This window comes from Triturus cristatus, chromosome 10 (assembly GCF_964204655.1).
Source record: "Triturus cristatus chromosome 10, aTriCri1.1, whole genome shotgun sequence".
Classification (NCBI taxonomy): Eukaryota; Metazoa; Chordata; class Amphibia; order Caudata; family Salamandridae; genus Triturus; species Triturus cristatus.
In genome coordinates this window covers 722610128-722629151 of record NC_140593.1, presented here as the reverse complement: position 1 = coordinate 722629151, position 19024 = coordinate 722610128, and the positions used below count along the sequence as shown (strand labels likewise).

Below are 19024 nucleotides of genomic sequence, written 5' to 3'. Positions count from 1 at the left end.
TAAGTGTAGTGACAGACGGGTCACTCCTGGAAGAGGTGGAGATCAGAGGTCTCTGGGGGAAATCAGACTCCACAACAACTTACAGGATCTCTGGTCGATCTAGCTGGCATTAAAAGCCTTTCTACCCTCCATCAAGGGAAAGTTAGTGATGGTGTTCATGGACAATACCGCTGCCATTTGGTACTGCAACAAACATGGCAGGGTGAGTTGTGGACCCTCTGCCAAGAGACCCTGCGTCTCTGGACATGGCTGGAACAGCAGGGCATTTCTCTGGTGGTACAACACCAGGCGGGTCCTCTGAATGCCAGGGCGGATAAGCTTAGTCAAAGATGCCTAGCAGATCATGAATGGCATCTCCATCCAGAGGTGGTGCATGGTCTCTTTCAGCAGTGGGGAGAGTCTTGGTTAGATTTGTTCACCACTGCTGAGAATGCGCAATGTCAGCAATTCTGTGCGTAGGAGTTTCCAAGGTGGCTCTCGCTCGGAGTTGCATATTGTCTAGAGTGGAGCTCAGGCCTCAAGTATTGCTTTCGCCCATATCACTCCTGCCCAGAGTTCTCAAGATCGTCAGGAACGACCAGGCCCAAGTCATCCTTGTGGCTCTGGACTGGGCTCAGAGTTTGGTATCCCGAGCAGTTGAGCATGGCCATCAGTCCTCCGATCAGGCTTCCCCCTTCAGGAGGATCTTCTGTCGCAACAGCAGGGGAGTGTTCTCCTCCCAAACCTGTCAACACTCCGCTTTCTTTCGTGGAGTTTGAGTGGTGACAGTTGACAGCCTTTGACCCTCCCTGAAGTCGGCAATGTTCTTCTGGCAGTCTGGCATCCCTCCACCAAAACTCTATACGCCTGTTGGGGCAAGTTTGTTGCATGGTATGCAGTAAAGCAGGTTGAGCCCCTTTCTGCTTCACTTTATCAGGTTTTTCTCTTTATTTCTTTCCCTTGCCCAGCATGGCACCTTAGAAGGTTATCTTTCTGCTATTGCTGCCTTTCTGTGGTTGCCTGACCAGCCATCCCGCTTGAAATCCCATAATGTTCATAGGTTCTTGAAAGGTGTGCAACATGCGTTTCCATCTTCTCCCTTAAACATGCCTAAGTTGGACCTTAATCTCATCCTGACATTCCTGATGTGCGCTTCCTTTGAGCCCTTGCACAAATGTCTTCACCGGCTACTTACCATCAGGACAGTCTTCCTGGTGGTGATAACATCTGCCCAGAGGGGCGGTGAGCTTCAGGCTTTATCATCCAAGCCTCCATACCTGAACATCTACCCAGACAAGCTGGTTCTACGGACTAGAGCTTCCTTTCTATTGAAAGCGGTCACTCTTTCATGTAGGCCAGTTAATCCCTCTGCCTACTTTTTACGCTCCTCCACATCCTTCTAAGGAAGAGGAGTGACATCACGGTCTGGATCCAAAAAAAGCATTGTTGTTCTACTCTTGACTGCACGCAAGAGTTCTGGGTGGATGACCATCTCTTTGAGGGGTATGTTGGTGTGAAGAAGGGAAAGGCTGTGTGGCCCATTTCCCAATGGATTGTGTTCTGCATTAAAATCTGCCATGCACTGGCCAAGAAGCAACCCCCTGAGGGTTTTCCTGCTCATTCTACTAGAGCCAAGGCTGTGACTTCTGTTAGCATGCAAAGTCTGAGCCTTAAACATCTGCCAGGCAGCATCTCAGGCTTCCTTGCACACGTTCACAAAACACTACTGCCTGGACAGTCGGGTCTGTCAAGATTGGCACTTGGCTCGTTCGATCCTGCAGAACTTTAAGATATGAAATAGTTTTGAAGACCCACCTTCGCAGAGGTATTGCTTGGGTACGTATTCTAAGGTAAGGCCAGAAGTCTCTATCAAATGGACAAGCTGCTTACCTTCGGTAATGCCTTATCTGGTAGAGACTCTTTGTCTAGCCACAAATGCCTTACCAGCCCACTCACCCTTCCCGCTCTGCACACGGATTTCTAGGGACAGGGCTTTCAACTTTCCAGGCCCTAGTTTTCCACACCAGTGGTCAGTGTTCTTCTTGGCTCCGTTCTCCTGGTGTGGAAAGTTGCAAAAAGCAACTGACAGCGGTACGCTGGAGGGGGGTATATAGGCACTGTGCACGTCACAGTGCAGATGCCACCTACCCGCACACAGGGGTACTGGTCATGAAATATTTTCGGATCCAGTCTTGTGCCTGGGGATAATTCTAAGCTAAGGAATCTGATGCTAGATAGTCTGTACCAGAAAGGTAAGTAACTTGTCCATTATTATGTGTGTATGGTATTGACTAGCTTAAGGTTTTTGCAGCTGGCCTGCTGTGGCAATTTTAGTGGCGAGCTGGAAATGTGTGCTGTGGCGCGCGAGAGCGCTGTGGAGCTGGTGGCATGCCAGGAAGGTGGACAGGATGAATAATCTCCAGGAGGCTGCTAGTAGGGACCTGCAAAAGTGTGGTGGGGGAAATATCTTGGTGACAGGCGACTTGAGTGTGATCCAAGCAAGTGTGCTTTCGGCAAGCTCGAGGACTGGGATAATAGTGTGCATGTTGTGGGTGATCTAGAACAATACTCAGCGTGAACTAAAAGTATGCTGTGGTTGAGCTAATTGAGTACTGTGGATGAACAGATTAAAGTGTTTATCGGAGGAGTATGCTGTGGGTTTTCTAGGTGATTGAACTATTGGTAAACTAAGCAAGTGTGCTGATGGAGAGCTTAAAGAATGCTTTTTACTTTCTGCTCATGCTATGCACCCCTATCATTCATTTATTTTTGTTCAGTGTATTGTTTCCAGAATTATGTTCTTTACAGTTAGCCCATTCTCAATTCTCATATTTTTTTTGCCATCAGGTTTCTTGATTATTTTGGACGGGGAGCTTATCCGCAGCTGAAGCAATATGCCGCTTGTGACTAGGAACATCGAGCCAAGGCACCTGTGCCGCCAGGCCCTGCCCAGCGTGCAGAGCGAGCTGGAGTGCATGACCAACATCACTCTGTCTAATGTCAGTTCTGCTTTGGGCACATGGGAGGTTGCTTGAGTGAGTGCGGAGGTGTGAAGGACTCTGCCTGAGTGAATATAGGTGAAGGGGTATTGGACTATTCTGCAGGAGAACATTATGAGGGGGGAAATATGTCCGAGTGAGTAACATTAAGGGCTCTGCTGGGTTGCGTAACTCTGATCAAAGAAGGGGAAATGCTGGACTGAATTTCACTTTTTTTGCTATCTGTCACCTTGGCTTCTATTTTTATTCTTTCCTCTGCTGCAATAGTCGTGAAGCTAAGCCATGAAAAATATCCACCTAAAATCTTTCCCATGTTTCTGGAGTAAGAAAAAAATTGCATTGTTCAGCTTTTCTACTCTACCGATTTTCGACACTGAACTACCTTTCAATGCAGTCCTTAGCACAGTCTCTGACAGTGGTTTGGGCAATGGGGCACTCTCCATGTGCACCTCTCCCCTCTGTAATGTCTCCAAGCACACACCTTTACTCATCTCACTCACTACATTTACACTCTCACCAGACACATTTCTTTACCCATATCTTTGTCCTCAGAATCCCCCCTTCTTCACACACAAATATCCACTCCTACTATTTTGCAGTAGTGGGAGATGGTTCAAGCTCAAAATTACCCTTTCTGCTTCTACCACTAGCTGTTAAATGGTGGCATATTTCCAGATACACCTGTTCACCTACTCTATTTTCTCTGTTGTACTGCAGACTCCACACATTTCCAATCCTTCACCTCTCTCTTTACACACTCTTCTGGCTTGCCTCATTGTTTTTTTCTTTTAATACTATCTTCCCTCTTCTGCCGCTCTTCCATTAGTGGTAGCAGTGGATTGGTGTTTTTGTGAAATTGTGAGCACTCTTTTCTCAATTGTGGAACAACCCAAAGAACACCTTGCCACTTCTACCACTTGCCTCTCACTACAGAATGCCTTCAAATCTTCAGTACAGCCATGTCTTTTCATTTTGTACTAACATCCATTGTAAGTCGTGGGGAGATCGCCAGTCTATCAAGGAAAGGTCTGGTGCTTCGGAAAGCTCTGTTCTAAGTTGAGATGGTTTTGCATCTTGACAGGATAATTTTCTTTCACACCTGGTGTGGTCAAATCACCAAGCAGTATCAAGCCATCCTGGCGTGGATTAGGCATATGAAGCTGAACCCGTAAAGTATATTGATAGGACAAATCCCTTGTTTTGAAGGCTTAATCAGTCTCTGTCCCATGCCTCTGTACGGGTATTGCTTGGAACATTTTTTTCCCAAATCCCTACCCTCCTCCGTGCTACCTCCAGTCCATATAACGTTTTCAAACTTTAATCCGAAGTAGGCCCTAGTTCATTTTGGGTTAATGTAAAAAGCACAAGGAGGAGGTTAAAGAGAACGAGAAACATAAATTGGTGCCAAATTTACTTTGAGAAAATTCTTGTTTGGAGATCAATACATTACGGATTACTGTCTTCTCAAGTACTAGACTTTTCTTCAGTGTTCGGTGACGCCTCTTTCTTGGGCCTGTTCATGTTTCGTATTCATGAGAGGGCTTAACCCCACCTGACTAGTTGGTTGCTGCTCCTATGTTGCAGGGTGAAATTCAAAGCCTTAGTTTTTTACAGGATACCTTGGTTTTATCATTATCTTGAAACTACATCCTCCAAATACTTCAATTAGGATCCACTATGTTTTTCATACAGATATGCAGATGCCACAAAGCATGCGTTAACAATTTTTTAATGCAAGTTCTTCTCTTCTTTCTTTTTCTTCAGTCCCTCCTGCTGATTTAAAAACCAGCCAAATCCAGAACCGGCACTCGCATCCATGGTGGATTTCCTACATAAAAAAATATTTTCAAGCTGAACCTCAAACAAATGACCATGAAACCTAGAGTCTAGTCGTGCTACAGATTGCAGACATTAACCACAAAGGAGACACTCATACCAAGCAAGACACCTTCTCTTGACAGAGTATAGAACCATAAGCCTTTTCTTCATCTCGGTCTCCGCAGGATTTCCTCCAGACTGTGCAAATCCTTTCAGAAGTACCATTTGTCTTCGATCAAGCAGCTTTTCTGTGCATAAAGCGAACCTTGTTCAGAACCTCTCATATGTAATCCCTGATCCTTTAAGTACAAAGCACCCAAAAGTGAACCTTTGATCATTAACACCAATTTACATATACAAGGCAGTTACAATCTGCTGCTTTTAATTGCAGCTGAGGAAAAAGATCCTTCATCTATTTTGGGTTGGATACTGTTTGCATGCAAGAAGTGCACCCTCTCTTACACACAGACTCTGCTTCTGTAATGGCATGTTCCTTCTACAGAATAGGTCTAGTCTCAAAAACGTTTACATCACGTCTTCCTTCTGAAGTTGTGCGGGGGAAACGGCTGCCTCACAGAAGTTGACTGACTTAGTTGCTTGATATGTATGAATAGGCATGCTTGATTATGCACATTTTATTTAAACAGTGATGTGCAATGTAAGGTCATGGACTAACCCTTTCCAGACCGTCTTATAGGAATGCCGAAATGTAGTATTATCTGGTAAATCATTGAGCACAATTTCGTCTGCTCTTCAAAAGCATGGTGGATGCCATCTTTCCTGGGTTTTCAGAGCTTTTATGACTGTACAGCTGTCTAAATAGAAATAATGTGCCTCAAACCAAAGCAGAAAAATTGCTCTAAACCAAAATCTGCAGCAATATAGCACAACTTGGGTACTCTTGTGGTTACGGGACTTGTACAGTGCTCAATTACTTTCAGTACTAACAGTACCCATGCACTGAATCACTGGAGAGAGAGAGAGAGCATGCATAAACAATTGGTGATACTATAAAGCACAACTAATAATGTTTTTTGGAAATAATTATTTTAATTGTTCTTTAATTTGAAGTAAAAGTACAGTTCACATAAAAAATGTATCTACGGAGTATACCCACCTTACCGTTTGTCTTATGATTAAGGTCTTATCTTTACGTATCCTAAGAGCGTCTCTTTTCATATTCCTAACATTTTACCAATAGGTTTCCATTTGATTCTATCAACTTCTTTCCGAACACATTCTAAAGAATATCCGTCTCATCTTCATTTAACCTCTTTGGTAAATCTTCATTTTAGCCCACTGTTTAGTGCATGTAATCTCTATTTAGGTCGTCGGGTATCTGTTCTAAATTTTGCTTACCTTCATCCTCTAAAGACGGAGTTTTCACATCTATTAAAATTCAAAATAATTAAGGGTTTGTACCCCATGACTATAAACCCAACTGTTCTTCTAGCTAACTAAGAGGAAATCTAGAGCCTTCTTTTAATACTTTATTTATTTTTGTCTGACAGTGGAAGATCCCTTCACTATGAAGAACTTGCCCTTGGTGTCGCTGTTATGTGCATTTGGAAATTCGTTTTTGGAGCCGCTCCTGGGAACTGGCTTACTAGCCTTCAAACTCCATCATTCCAATGGCACTACCTATATGGTTTCAGCAGTTTCTAGTTCCGTGTTCCAGCTACAGAATAGCATTGTCAGCACTTGAGATTTGCTATCGAGCTCAACTTTAGTTTTATCTATATATCCAAATGTGTTTATGAGGCTAGTCCTCTAGGTTGTGTTGGTTCATTTTCGCTTTTGAGAGTTTGCTTTCTTCCTTAATTACAGGACTGGGTGGCGAAAACTTGGTCTGTGTTTGTGAAGCCTTTACCTTGTGTGCAACACTTGGGACACCTGGCTTGGGCAATCACAAAATACTCCCACCTTGTTTGCACCAAGAGGCTTTAATTCAAAGTAGCAGTATTAGATGTAACTTTGGACCAGACATTTCCACTGTTGAACATATTTCTGGCTGCGTCTACTTTTCTATACACTCTGTAAAATGGGTTTGGTGGGTTCTCATACTTTTAGGACTTATTGCGTTGCTGTTTATTTTCCCCTCAAGGTTGCCGGTAAAGATTCTTTGCTGCATTTGCCTCTAAACTGCATTTAGTCTCCGGAGCTTTAGCCCAAAACAATTGCAGTCCCTGCCATATGAAGCTTTCCCTTTGTTGGCTTTCTATTCTAAGTTCCATTGCCCAAACTCAGATTAATCTCTACACATATGTGGAGTGCTAGTTGTTGACAGCTCAGAATGAAGAGCTTTATATCAACTGCTGACAGATAACGGTCCACTTCATTGGGTTGCTAAAATGCTACATCTAAAGAAGAAAGGAGGGATGTCGAAACTCTTTGCCTTTCGGAAATTCAATGTCTCGAAGATACATCTGACTGCAGATTCTTCACCTATTTGAGTTCTCAAAGTGCCAGTCTGGATCCTGAAACTTTTCCTACAAAAGTCTCTGTATGGTGGCATAGTGGTATTTTTACGTGGTTCTTTTCCATCTCTAGAAGTGATGGCACAGAGCTGCATATTGGTGCCACCTCTGTACTTTAACGTTAGGTCCTCTTTTTACACACCCTTTTATGTGGATCCAGAGTGTGCCCTTAACTTTTTTGGTACTTTTACCAATTTTGCAACAACTAATTTTTTTGACAGTGTGGAGGGATGCCTTCCTCTAAAAGTAAGGGACTTGAACCATGCCACGCTTGTAGGAAACAGATGTCGATCACAGATTCTCACTATGTCTACCTTTTGGTGCTTTGTCTCCAAACCCAACTAAAAGCGCTACAACAAATGGTCTCTGATGAATCTGAAGGCTGTCATGAGCCACAAAGATAAGCTCTACATTGCTGAGCAAAAGTGGACTGGCCTCTTTTCAGGTCTTTGATGCATTCCTCTTACCTGTGCTTAAAGAGTTCAAAATGAAGTTGAAAGACTAGTGTAAGATCAAACAAGACTATTTTCCAACCCGCCTCCCCCACCTTTCCAGTTACAGGGAGAAGTCATTCAGTCAGAACTCAAAAGCTTTTACTCTGGCAGCACCATCGGGCTGAGACCTGATTCTAAGATTGAAACCCATGTACCCTTAATTTCCCAGACCATCATCGATTCCACAGCAGACAGTCCTTAATGAGGGCAATGCTGTAGTGAATCCAGAAGGTTCCAGGTCAATTCGTTCTGGTGCACCTTTAGGTCCCGCAGACCTGTTGGAGTCTCCAGTTAGACTTCCGCTGGTGAGTCCTTCCCTGGCGCTAACTAACTGACCCTGTTCTGCTTTGGCCTGACCTTTGGCTGATGCCATGCTGTGTCGTCACCTTTGCCACGGGCCTTGCCAGTGGCACCACAATCTGCTCCAGACGTATCAGTTCTGGGCTCTGTCCATATTCCGATGTCTAATCCAGAATCAACTTGAGCCAGATCTCAACCTAAGTTGCGCTATGAGATAACAAAAGTAAAACTTGTAACTTTGGATGGTTCCACAAGAGTTCCATTGTCTTGGCACCAGTACTGTTGTGAGTTTTGGAAGACTTTTTTTTAGTTTTCCTCTGATGAATTTCAAGGGCTCTAACAGGTTGCCCATGACAATGAGATGAGGTGGATAGTTTGTCACCCTGACTACGTTGATGCTGCCCTCTACCTTGGCCTCCAAAATGCTAGTGGTCTGGACTCCTTACTTAAAACTGAACTGGATTTGCCATTGGGTCTCCCTTCTGTGGAGAGCACATCCTTTGCTAGTGGTTGTTAGCAGGGCAGCAGAGATCTTCGATTTACAGTTGCCCATGCTTGAAACCAAGGTGAAGTTATTGACCGAAATTTTGCAGCCTGTGTCATCAGCTACTGAGCCATTACTATCATTTACAAGGCCCTGATTGCAAATCATGCTTACCACCACTTGCAAGCTGCCCTATTGCTGGGCACCACAGGCCTGCTCCTGTGGACACATATTTTCGAATGCACCATTTGACTATGGAGAGTCGTGTTGTTCAGGCTTTCGGCAGGCAAGGTAGACTGTAATGCTTTCCTCCTTGGCACCTTCTAATAGAGAACCTAAGAAGATTGATACTTCAGCAGTAGAAGTCACTCTTTTATCTAGTTTAGTTCTTATTTAGTACTACTTGCCTCTTTGGCCAATACTCTCACTTGCAGTCTCACTTTGGTACAAGGCACAAGAGATCTTGCCCATTCTTTGACAACTTTTCAGGACTTCATCTGTGCAAACAGTACATGACACCCAGAATGTGGAAAAATACAGCCGGGGGGCCAGCCTAGACACTAATATCTCAGTCGGCTATGCCATTGGCCTAGTTTCATTGGTGGATGACATGCTTGGATGCACTCTACCCGTTTATTTGAGATTCCCTGTTGTAATTGATGGGTTTGCACTTTGATGGAACTAGACTGTTTGGAGCAAAGAAGGATTTGGTTCTCGGGTGCATGAAATAGATGTGGGCTATAGCCTGCTTCCTGGGGTACTCGAGGGGCCCTGCCTGCCGACAGAGGCAGCCCTCACAGCCTATCCAGCCCTCTTGTGGCTCATATGCCTCCAGTTTTTGCTCAGACATTGGCAGAGCTGGCTGCCGTATGAGCCGGATAGCTGGCCTTGAAGGTCATCTGCCCTCCATCTACGGCACGTCACTCTAGAACCCGACGAAACACATGACTGCCATATGATCATATAACAGAGGACAGAGTGTGGTCTTGTGCCTTATGTCTGGAGATGCTGTGGGGATAGCTGGGCCCACTTAGGATATCCCTAACTGCCAGTCATCTGGTGTGTTCCCTGAGCTTCTGTGCACCAGAACACAGCAGGTGTCTTATTATCAGTCACTACTGATGATTTGAAATCTGAGTTGGGAAATTCCCAACTCAGATTTCAAATCATGGAAGAAGTACCTAAGTTCCCAGATCGTAACAACTCAAAGTATTTATTACAAAGAGAAGCATTCTGGATCAAAAAACTTAAAACCCTCAATCCAAACGGACTTAATGACAAATTTGAGATGGCTTGCTTCCTTTAATACATATCAATACTTTGACATACTTACTCCACCTAGGGATCCCAACTCACTTCCAACTACAGCCATCTAAACGCATTGAATTCACACTAGTACCATATTCACAGTCTATACTCATCAATAGATTGAATGACAAATAGCAACTACATGCATTATCTGCTGTCATAGAATGTTAATCACAGAATTTTGGTGATGTAATTTGATGTTTTTCTACGTGAACGTGATGAAGTTGTAATATATGTTTTACTTATTTATTTTTGAATGTTCATACCACGATTCTTATTCACAGTTTTCTATACACGCTTCTTCAAATCGGGAAGACTTAGCTTTGAACATTAAGAACTGATTCATTAGTACTATTTATCACTATTACTTAAACCAACCTCCGCATTCGTTTCCGCGAGCACACGTCACTTGATTCCTTTGTATTTAGACATCTTTATTTAGACGAACACATTGACAATGGACACATCTTCGGACATATCACACAAATATGTTCCACTTTCTCATTTATCTTCTGATTATAATTTAAGGGACGCATTCCTTATTGAGATATTTTTAACGAAGATACACCGTTTCTGGAATATCTTCTCATATTTGTCCGATAGACCCATAATTCCGACATCGGTTCCTCGAGCCAACAACATCGTAGTCCTTTTTTAGTGTCCACTAAATACGTCGTCACGTACGATATTCCGCCTTTGTAAAAAACCAGGAAGCACACTTCCGAGTGAAAGTGCTTGCGGACACAGACGTTGCTCATCCATTTTTCGGCGTGGTAAGGTTGCTATATTTAATTTAATCTTTTGAATTCACTGACACCAGTATTACACTCTGGTAATAGATCGCACTATTTCACTTTATTTTTTTAGATCCCTTATGGACTTCGGTCTACACCTACTCTGTCACGAGTTCTTTAAAACGCTACTCGGCTTCGCCCTAACATGCACCATCCAAAATAGGTGAGCTATGTTTTTCATTCACCAGTCATCGCTTATCATCGCTCATATTTTCCATATTCATTTAGTTTTATTAACTCTATAGATTTTGATAATCAACGCGAAACGATTGAACAGTAATACAAATATAAATCAGGTACGACATGGAATTTCAATGCTTTTAAATAGAACCCTGTATAACATGCGGGACCAGTTCTCTTTATCTCTTTTTATACTCTTTCTATAGAGATTGAACACGTGAATTCTAGAAACTTGAATACATTTCTAAAGGTATCGTATACCATTTTCTGAGCCACACTAGTCACTTCGGTGTGGGGAGCACATTCCATCACAAAGCTCTAATGTAATCCTATGGTCTTGCAACACGCAGATCTTGAAATTCTCCTTTCTTTCTTACAGCTTACCCCTGACGAAGGGACCCAGGCGTCCCGAAATGCATTGGGTGTTAAAAAGCTTTTGTGGTTCTTAATTTTTGTTCAAACAAGTGTTTATCTGAACACATATTCATTGATGATGTTTATTGTATAAAATATGGAAATGTAAATTGAAAGATTGCATATGATTTCTGAGAATTGTACATGGAAATTGTATTAAATGAATGAAAGAATTTCACAGCAGTGCACATTGGAGTCCTAGTAATTCTTGCACTAGGCCACATCTTTCAGTTATCTCACATGCCCCGCAAGCATAAAGCAATGTTGCACGCATACCGCTACATTTTTTTTAGTATACTTTAAAAAACGAGTGCGCTCACCACCCAATCCTACGCGGTTGGAAATAAAACATTTAAAAATACTTCTAGCAGGAGTACAAAGTTAAAATTTAGAGTTAAGCTTTTGAAGAGCCCACAACCTCGAGAGTACCGTAGTACCAGTGTTACCTGCCCCAGGGAAGCCGGGTGCATAGGTGGATTTCGATGTCGGGTCGCGGGCTGATTTTCAATGGGAAAATAGTCAAAAGTTCTGCTAGCCAAAAGCGTCGATGATGCCGTGAAGATCAAAGATGTGAAGTTTGAAGAAACGGACCTGAAAGCAGAGGGGACAGAGTCTGGGTCACGGAAAAGTGACCAGGAGGCTCAAAGCAAAGAGCCCTTCGATGTCGGGTGCTTCAGGATGAAGGTGGTGTAGCTTGGATCTGCAGGCACAGTCTCCGGGAGGCTTCAAGGAAGGCCAGCTTCAGGAGGGCGACTGTCCCACGTCGGATGAGGGTCGCTGCAGTGTTAGTGTCCGGATTGGATCCACTAAGCCTTGGCAACCGCAACCCACGCAAGATAAACAAATACTGCTACGGTGCAGACACACGAGGTCTGAGAGAGGTCTCCTTTGAGGAGACTGTAGAGCAGGCCTGGAGCAACCAGGGGAACTCTTGTTCGCGAAGATTGACCTCCGCTAGGGCCCACAAGTCGAGTGACAAGGGACCGCGGGAGGCGGCAATTTGGAGTGCGTAAAAGGGCACCCACGGGCCACCGGAGTGGGCTAGGGCGCTGATACTTGGCCCAATTGCTGTTGAGTGGTTGGCTCGAAAACGGGCCAAAGCACAACTTCCCCACTGGTCAGGGTCGTGTGCTATGGAAGAGGTGACCGGTGGCCTGGGGTATTGGGGATCTCGGCACCCACGCGGTCCACGGTGCCCAAACTCGTTGAGCACACTCACTGGCCTCTGGGATGCGCTGGAAACCCACCTCAAGGGAGCTGAAGGTCGTCGAAGTCCATAGGAGCAGCGAGGTTCCAACCGGGTCACTTACAGTGTTTCAGGTGCCTGCCAAGCAGGGGGATAACTCCTTTATCCCAAGGGAGATTTCTTCCGTCAGCTGGGCAGCAGCAAGTCGAAGTTCAAGAATCCAAAGTTCAAGATTGATCTGAGGCTCTGGGGCCACGTTTTTCACCTTTATCCCCAAGATTAGGGGAGTGTTCATAGTAGTGTCCACCAATGAGTGGTGAGGCGGGAAAGGGTGGCTACACCCTTTCCCCTTTGTGTGTTTCCCGTCTGGGCGAGGGGCAGGATGCCCCTGAACCGGTTCCAAGCGGTGTATGCAGAATGCAGGCGCTGTAGCTTGTTGAAAATTGAAACAGCGATGTGATTAAACATTTACTAAAGACATGAATTCCCTTTTAGGACCGAGTTTCTTCCCTTATGTTGACTAATGTTTGAACTCCATTTTGTATTGTCATGTCTCCACGTGCTCACCACGAGAAGAGTCCTATCTTCGTGTCAGTTGCTCTCGTTATCTGCCTAGTAACAGTCTATAAATAGCTCCTTTGTCCGTCTGGCGCATGCCCAGACTTGACCACATCTGTTATCAGTTAGTCCTTGCTTGACCATGTTTTCGCGGGCTTAGGAGTGTGTTAACTCCGCCCACATATTGATTCTGTATCGAAAATGTCCATAAAAGGTAATAGTCTTTGCCTCATGTTGTATCCACCCACTTATGAGCCCCTCTGTTGTGTATAAAAGGGGACTGTGTATGCAAGTTCTTTGTGCTACTCTATGCAATACTGAAGAGTGTTGTATAGGTTGTAGGACCACCCTTAAGGGTTAATAAACTCTGTCTTTGTACTTTGCAGTTTCCGTGCCAACTTCCTTCTAGTTTCCATTACAGGAGAGCGAACCCTTGTATTCTGCGGGCCTAGCTGGGGCCTGTATTCATCAATTGGCGCCAGTCACGTGGGGCTCATCGGCGACTCGGATGCTCGAAGGACTGGTCGTGACGAAGGTGAGGAATTTGGCCGGGGATGTGATCACTGCCAGAGGCATTTTAGTCCTGGCATCCCGATGTTTTCTTCCTCCCCTTCCGAACTGACCTTCTGGGTGGCGCCGGTCCTCGACTGAGACCTCTTCTGTCGGTTTTGCCGTGACAGCCGTTTGGGCGAATTTTGGAGCTTGGCAGTTGGAATCTGGACACTCTTGATTGGTAAGAACCGTTGTACGGTACTTGCTCAGAGTTTTGAAGCCTGGGTTGGCCATTTGAGTTTGATTTGTGATGACCGGTCATATTTTGTATTGATTACTGTGAGAATATATGCGTTGCAACACATATAGGCAGGTAATGTGGAGATATTTCTCCGGAGCTGTGTAAATTTGAACGGCGCAAAGTTTAAGTGCCATTTTTTTGATAATACTGCATATTTTGCATTATTTTTGAGCATGCCTGCTTTTAGCGCACTCCGTAAGTGGTGCTGCTGCTTTGGAAACCGGTTGAACCTCGAGGAATCTGCTCCAGCCCCCCCAGAGGGGACTCCTAATAGGGATATGTATGTGAAGCATGGTCTTTCTTCTATAATGTACAGCACAGTATGGAGGAAATACACCAAAAAGGATCCTGAGTTGCGATGGCCTTTGTATGGATCGTTTGATATGCGTAAGATTGAGTATGTGGAACAGTGTATGTGTAAACGGCGTGCCCGTCAAGATATGTTTGAGTGTGTGCGATTATGGGTGAAGGAAGTGCGTGAGCGAGAAAAACGTGAGAAAGCGCTGTTTGATAAAGAGCAACGGAAGAATGATCATGTGCGAGCACAGGAAGCGAAGCGTCGGGAGGAAAGAGAATAGACAGAGAGACAAGAGAAAGAGCGTAGGCTGCAAGTGTCGGGTCAATATGCTGTTCGTCAGCCACTTTATCCTGTCCTTACTAATCTTGAAGATGATTTTTACTTATTAGATCGCTCTCCGCCTCCTTATGTTGGCGCGTCTGCCCCGAGGTCACAGGATTCTGGATCGGTTTCGGGTAAGGTAGACACGCGGTCCATGTTACCAGTTGACCGAATGAGTGAGCTTCGGCAACTTTCCTTTCGCGCACTTAAGGGCAAACTATCCCTTACTGAATTGTTGGACTCTTGGGTAAAGTGGCAGGATAGAGAGAAGTTGTATTTTCTGGAACACTTCTCTGATGAAGTGATTACTGCCTACCGGAAATATTCCAACGTTTTTGAGCCTGATGATGTGGTATTAGATGCTAAAGCATTACGTAACGGTGTTTTTTCTCCCTCTAAGGCGCCTGATGCGGCTCGACGGCTGTTTGCATTACGGGACGCGGCGAGTGACCTTAAAGAGAGAGCGCGCCAAAAAGCAGAGGAGGAAAAGCAGTCGGATTCACGTATCGGTGATGACCAATCATCTACTTCCCACTCAGATAAGAACGACCTAGTGCATGCTAAACCAATGCGAGAGGCGGCACCTTTGTATGTTCCTCCTAAAGGAGCGGGAACTAGTTTGGATATTACTTCCGCCGATGCTAAGGGATATTTTGTGTATAATTGGGTCTATACTCCCTGGCATAGGGCTGATGTTATGGCATTAAAGAATGCATTGCCTGACCCCCGCAAGAATCCAGCGGCCTTTTACGAAGAAGTTGAAGGGGCCTTGAATTCTTGTACTATGACCTTAGCAGATATAGATCTGTTCTTTGGGCTTATGTTACCACCGGATATGTGGCGATCTGTGCGGAAGGTGGATGATCAAGCCGCTTTTAAGGCCAAGTGGTCTGAGATTGAGGATGAGGATAGGGAGAGGAAACCCGCGCAAAAACCGCCTCAGCTTATCTTACATCTCCCCGCTGCTATTTTGACCAAGTTGAAAACAATTATTCCCCCTAAAAAGATTGACTAGAACATGTTAGCCTCGTGTAAACAGAAGGTTGATGAATCAGTCGCAGATTTCTTTACGCGCTTTGAGGAGACATTTCATGATTTTAGTGGTCAGTCACTTACGGATGATACGGGTCGACATCTTTTTGCTGATAAATATGTGGCGAATTTATTACCGGAAATAGCAGCTCGTTTAAAAGCGAGTGAAAGTTCTTGGTCCACCGCGTCTCCGACATCCCTCCTGACAATAGCTCAGTATTACGAGCGTCAGGAACAAGAAGCGAAGGGGCAGGAGGAGAAGAAGTCGAAAGATTTAAAAACAAAGGTGATGTTAGCGCAAGTGTATGGTCCGCCTCGTCGGGGTGCCGATAGAGGTAGAGGAGGATTCTATGGTCCCCCTTCGGGTCGGTCAGATGTAAATAGGAATCAATGTGCGTATTGTAAACAGTCGGGTCATTGGGCCAGAGATTGTCCGGCGTTGTATGCGTCTCGTCAGGGGCGTAATCAAGGTCCACCGAGAGGTAGAGGGGGTTTCTCGAATTTCAGAGGGAATTCTAATGATCGTGCTCGTTTTGAACCTACTGTGCAGCAACGAGATAGACCCAATGTATTTGATCGACAGCACCAGTATCAAGGGTCAGGGACTGACCGCTCTGGATACCATGATTCGCAGCATGCATAGGAATGCGTTGGATGGGGGTTAGAATCAGTTGAAGTGCCGGTTGATCAGAAGGGTCCTTATGTCTCAGCGAAGGTTTTGGGTTCTACTGATCGGTTCCTAGTTGATACAGGAGCGACTCGTAGTGCGCTGTCCAAACAATTGGTTCCGAGGGCTCCCCCATCTGGCTTAATGGTTACATCGGTAGGGTTTGATGGTACACGCTCTCGAAGCCCTCTTTCTCGACCCCTTGCATTCCATGTTGATCCCTTTTCTGCACCCTGTCCGTTTTTGCTTGCCCCGAACACGCCTGACAACATTATGGGTCTTGATATGCTCAAGCACTTCAGAGCTACGATCCGCTGCTCCCCCACTGGAGTACGTGTGATATTGAATGATAATCACCCGCTAACTGACCGGATGTGTGGGGTTGTGGAGGATACTGTGTTAGCTTCTCTCCCTCATTCTTTGTGGGCTACTTCAGACACCGATGTGGGACAGATGGTGATTCCACCTGTCCATATTAGTGTCCAGGAGGGTGCGGTGTTACCACGACTCCCTCAGTATCGCATTTCCCAGGAGGGGGAGGAGGCACTCATTCAGATTGTGCAGGATTTGATTAAGGTGGGGGTAGTGGAAGAAGTTCCCTATAATGTTTGCAACAGTCCTATCTTACCCATCTTGAAGAAAGATACGGATGCCAAAGTTTATCGGTTTATCATTGATTTAAGGGAAGTGAATAAGATTGTGATACCTCAGTATCCAGTGGTTTCTGATATCACGACGTTGCTCACTTTGGTCCCGCCAACGGCGACCACGTTTTCAGTTATTGATTTGAAAAATGCCTTCTTTTCGATCCCTATTCATCCTGATAGCCGATACCTTTTTGGTTTTACTCTGAATAATAGGTCTTATAGATTTTGTAGAGTCCCCCAGGGCTATACAGAAAGCCCTAGCATTTACAGTCAAGCATTGAAAAGGCAATTGGATTCCTTTGTTCTGCCCGCGGGTGTCGCCCTTATACAATATGTCGATGATATCTTGTTGGCGGCCGACACTCTTGAGCTGTGTGAGAAGTGCACGTTATCTTTGCTTTCCTTTTTGGCATCTCACAATCACAAAGTGTCGAGGAAGAAATTGCAATTCTGTAGACCAAAGGTGACTTATTTGGGTCACCTTTTGTCTAAGGAGGGGCGTGCACTCACACCGGACCGCATTCAAGCCATTTTGGACACGCCAGTGCCTTCCACACAGAAGGACGTGCTCGCATTTTTGGGTCTTGTTTCTTTTTGTAGGCAATGGATATTAGGGTTTTCACACATAGCTAAGCCATTATTAGCCCTTTTGACAAAAGACACACCAATTCCTCTTCCCTGGTCAAATGAGTGTGAAATTGCCTTCCAGCGATTGCGACAGGCCCTTTGTTCAGCACCAGTGTTAGGGACCCCTGATTATACAAAGCCCTTTTCGCTGTATGTGCATGAGAAAGATGGATGTGCATTATCAGTTTTAGTGCAGATGCACGGCGGCAAGCAGCGCCCTTGTGCATATTTTTCGGCTGTACTTGATCCTGTTGCCCGAGCATTACCTGGTTGTTTTCGCTCGGTTGCGGCGACAGCTGTGTCAATACGCCAAAGCGAGGGAATTGTGTTATCTCACAAACTGTTGGTATTAGTCCCCCATGCTGTTGATGCTCTGCTTAATCAGACAAAGACGCAGCATTTGACCAGTGCTCGTTTAACGGGATATGAGTTGACGCTTTTGGCTCCTCATATTACGTTAAAGAGGTGTGTAACGTTAAATCCGGCCACATTGTTGCCGTTCCCGGAAACTCAGTCTGAAGCACGAAAAGCACACGATTGTATTCTGGTGACTGAGGAACAGACAAAGGGTCGTATTGATCTCCAGGATACGCCCTTTACAGAGGTAGATGGAGAACTGTGGGTGGACGGATCATGCCTGAAGCTACCAGATGGTACGACTTCAGCAGCGTATGCAATTACCACACTGCAAACAATAGTGGAGACAGCGCGCATACCACAGAAATCAGCTCAAGCAGCGGAACTAATAGCATTAACACGAGCATGTGAGCTCAGTGCAGGATTGTGTGTGAATGTTTATACAGATAGCCGCTATGCCTTCGGAGTAGCGCACGATTTCGGCCTACTCTGGAAGGAGAGAGGGTTTCTAACGTCACATGGAGCACAGATAATGCATGGAGAGTTAGTTCACAACCTTTTGACTGCATTAACATATCCGAAGAAGATTGCTATAATTAAGTGTAGTGCCCATAAGAAAGTGGTTGATAAAGTTGGAGAAGGGAATGCTTTGGCAGACCGGGTGGCACGAGAGACTGCGATGCAGCCTGGTGCTACTGCAATGTACGTTGTGAAGTCGCAGGTGGAAAGATGGCACGATGCAAGGAGAGAAGTGCTGGAAATACAGAGGACCGCTTCCGATAAGGAACGGGAGCAATGGTCTAATGATGGAGAATTGGATGATGAAGGTTGTTGGAGGAATAAGCAGATGGATAGATGGAAGTTACCCACAGCTTTTGTACAACCTATGGTTCAGATGGCACATGGGCTAGCACATGTTGGAGCTTCCGCAATTGTAAAATTGCTTACCCAAGTCTGGGAGCATCCAGAGATTGCTAGTACGGCAAAGAAGGTGGTACAGACTTGTATGATTTGCCTGAAGTACAACCCGGGAAAAGGGACACGAACTCCAGCAGGAGGGTTTGTAACACCCACTGCACCTTTTGAGGTATTACAGATGGATTACATTCAGCTTGAACGCTGTAACAATCTGAAGTATGTTCTAGTAGTGGTTTGTGCCTTCAGCAAATGGATTGAGGCCTACCCTATGAAAGATAATACTGCAATGACTACAGCCAAGATGCTATTGAAGGAGTTCTTCCCTCGATATGGGGTTTGTAGACTGTTGTGGAGTGATAACGGACCTCACTTT

The 19024-nt window shown here is 45.1% G+C and overlaps 1 pseudogene; it reads left to right on the top strand.

Annotated features, from left to right (window-relative positions):
• The first annotated feature begins 2830 nt into the window (after nt 1-2830).
• The window catches only part of LOC146789922 (uncharacterized), a 267783-nt pseudogene continuing 251589 nt past the window's right edge, over nt 2831-19024 (top strand).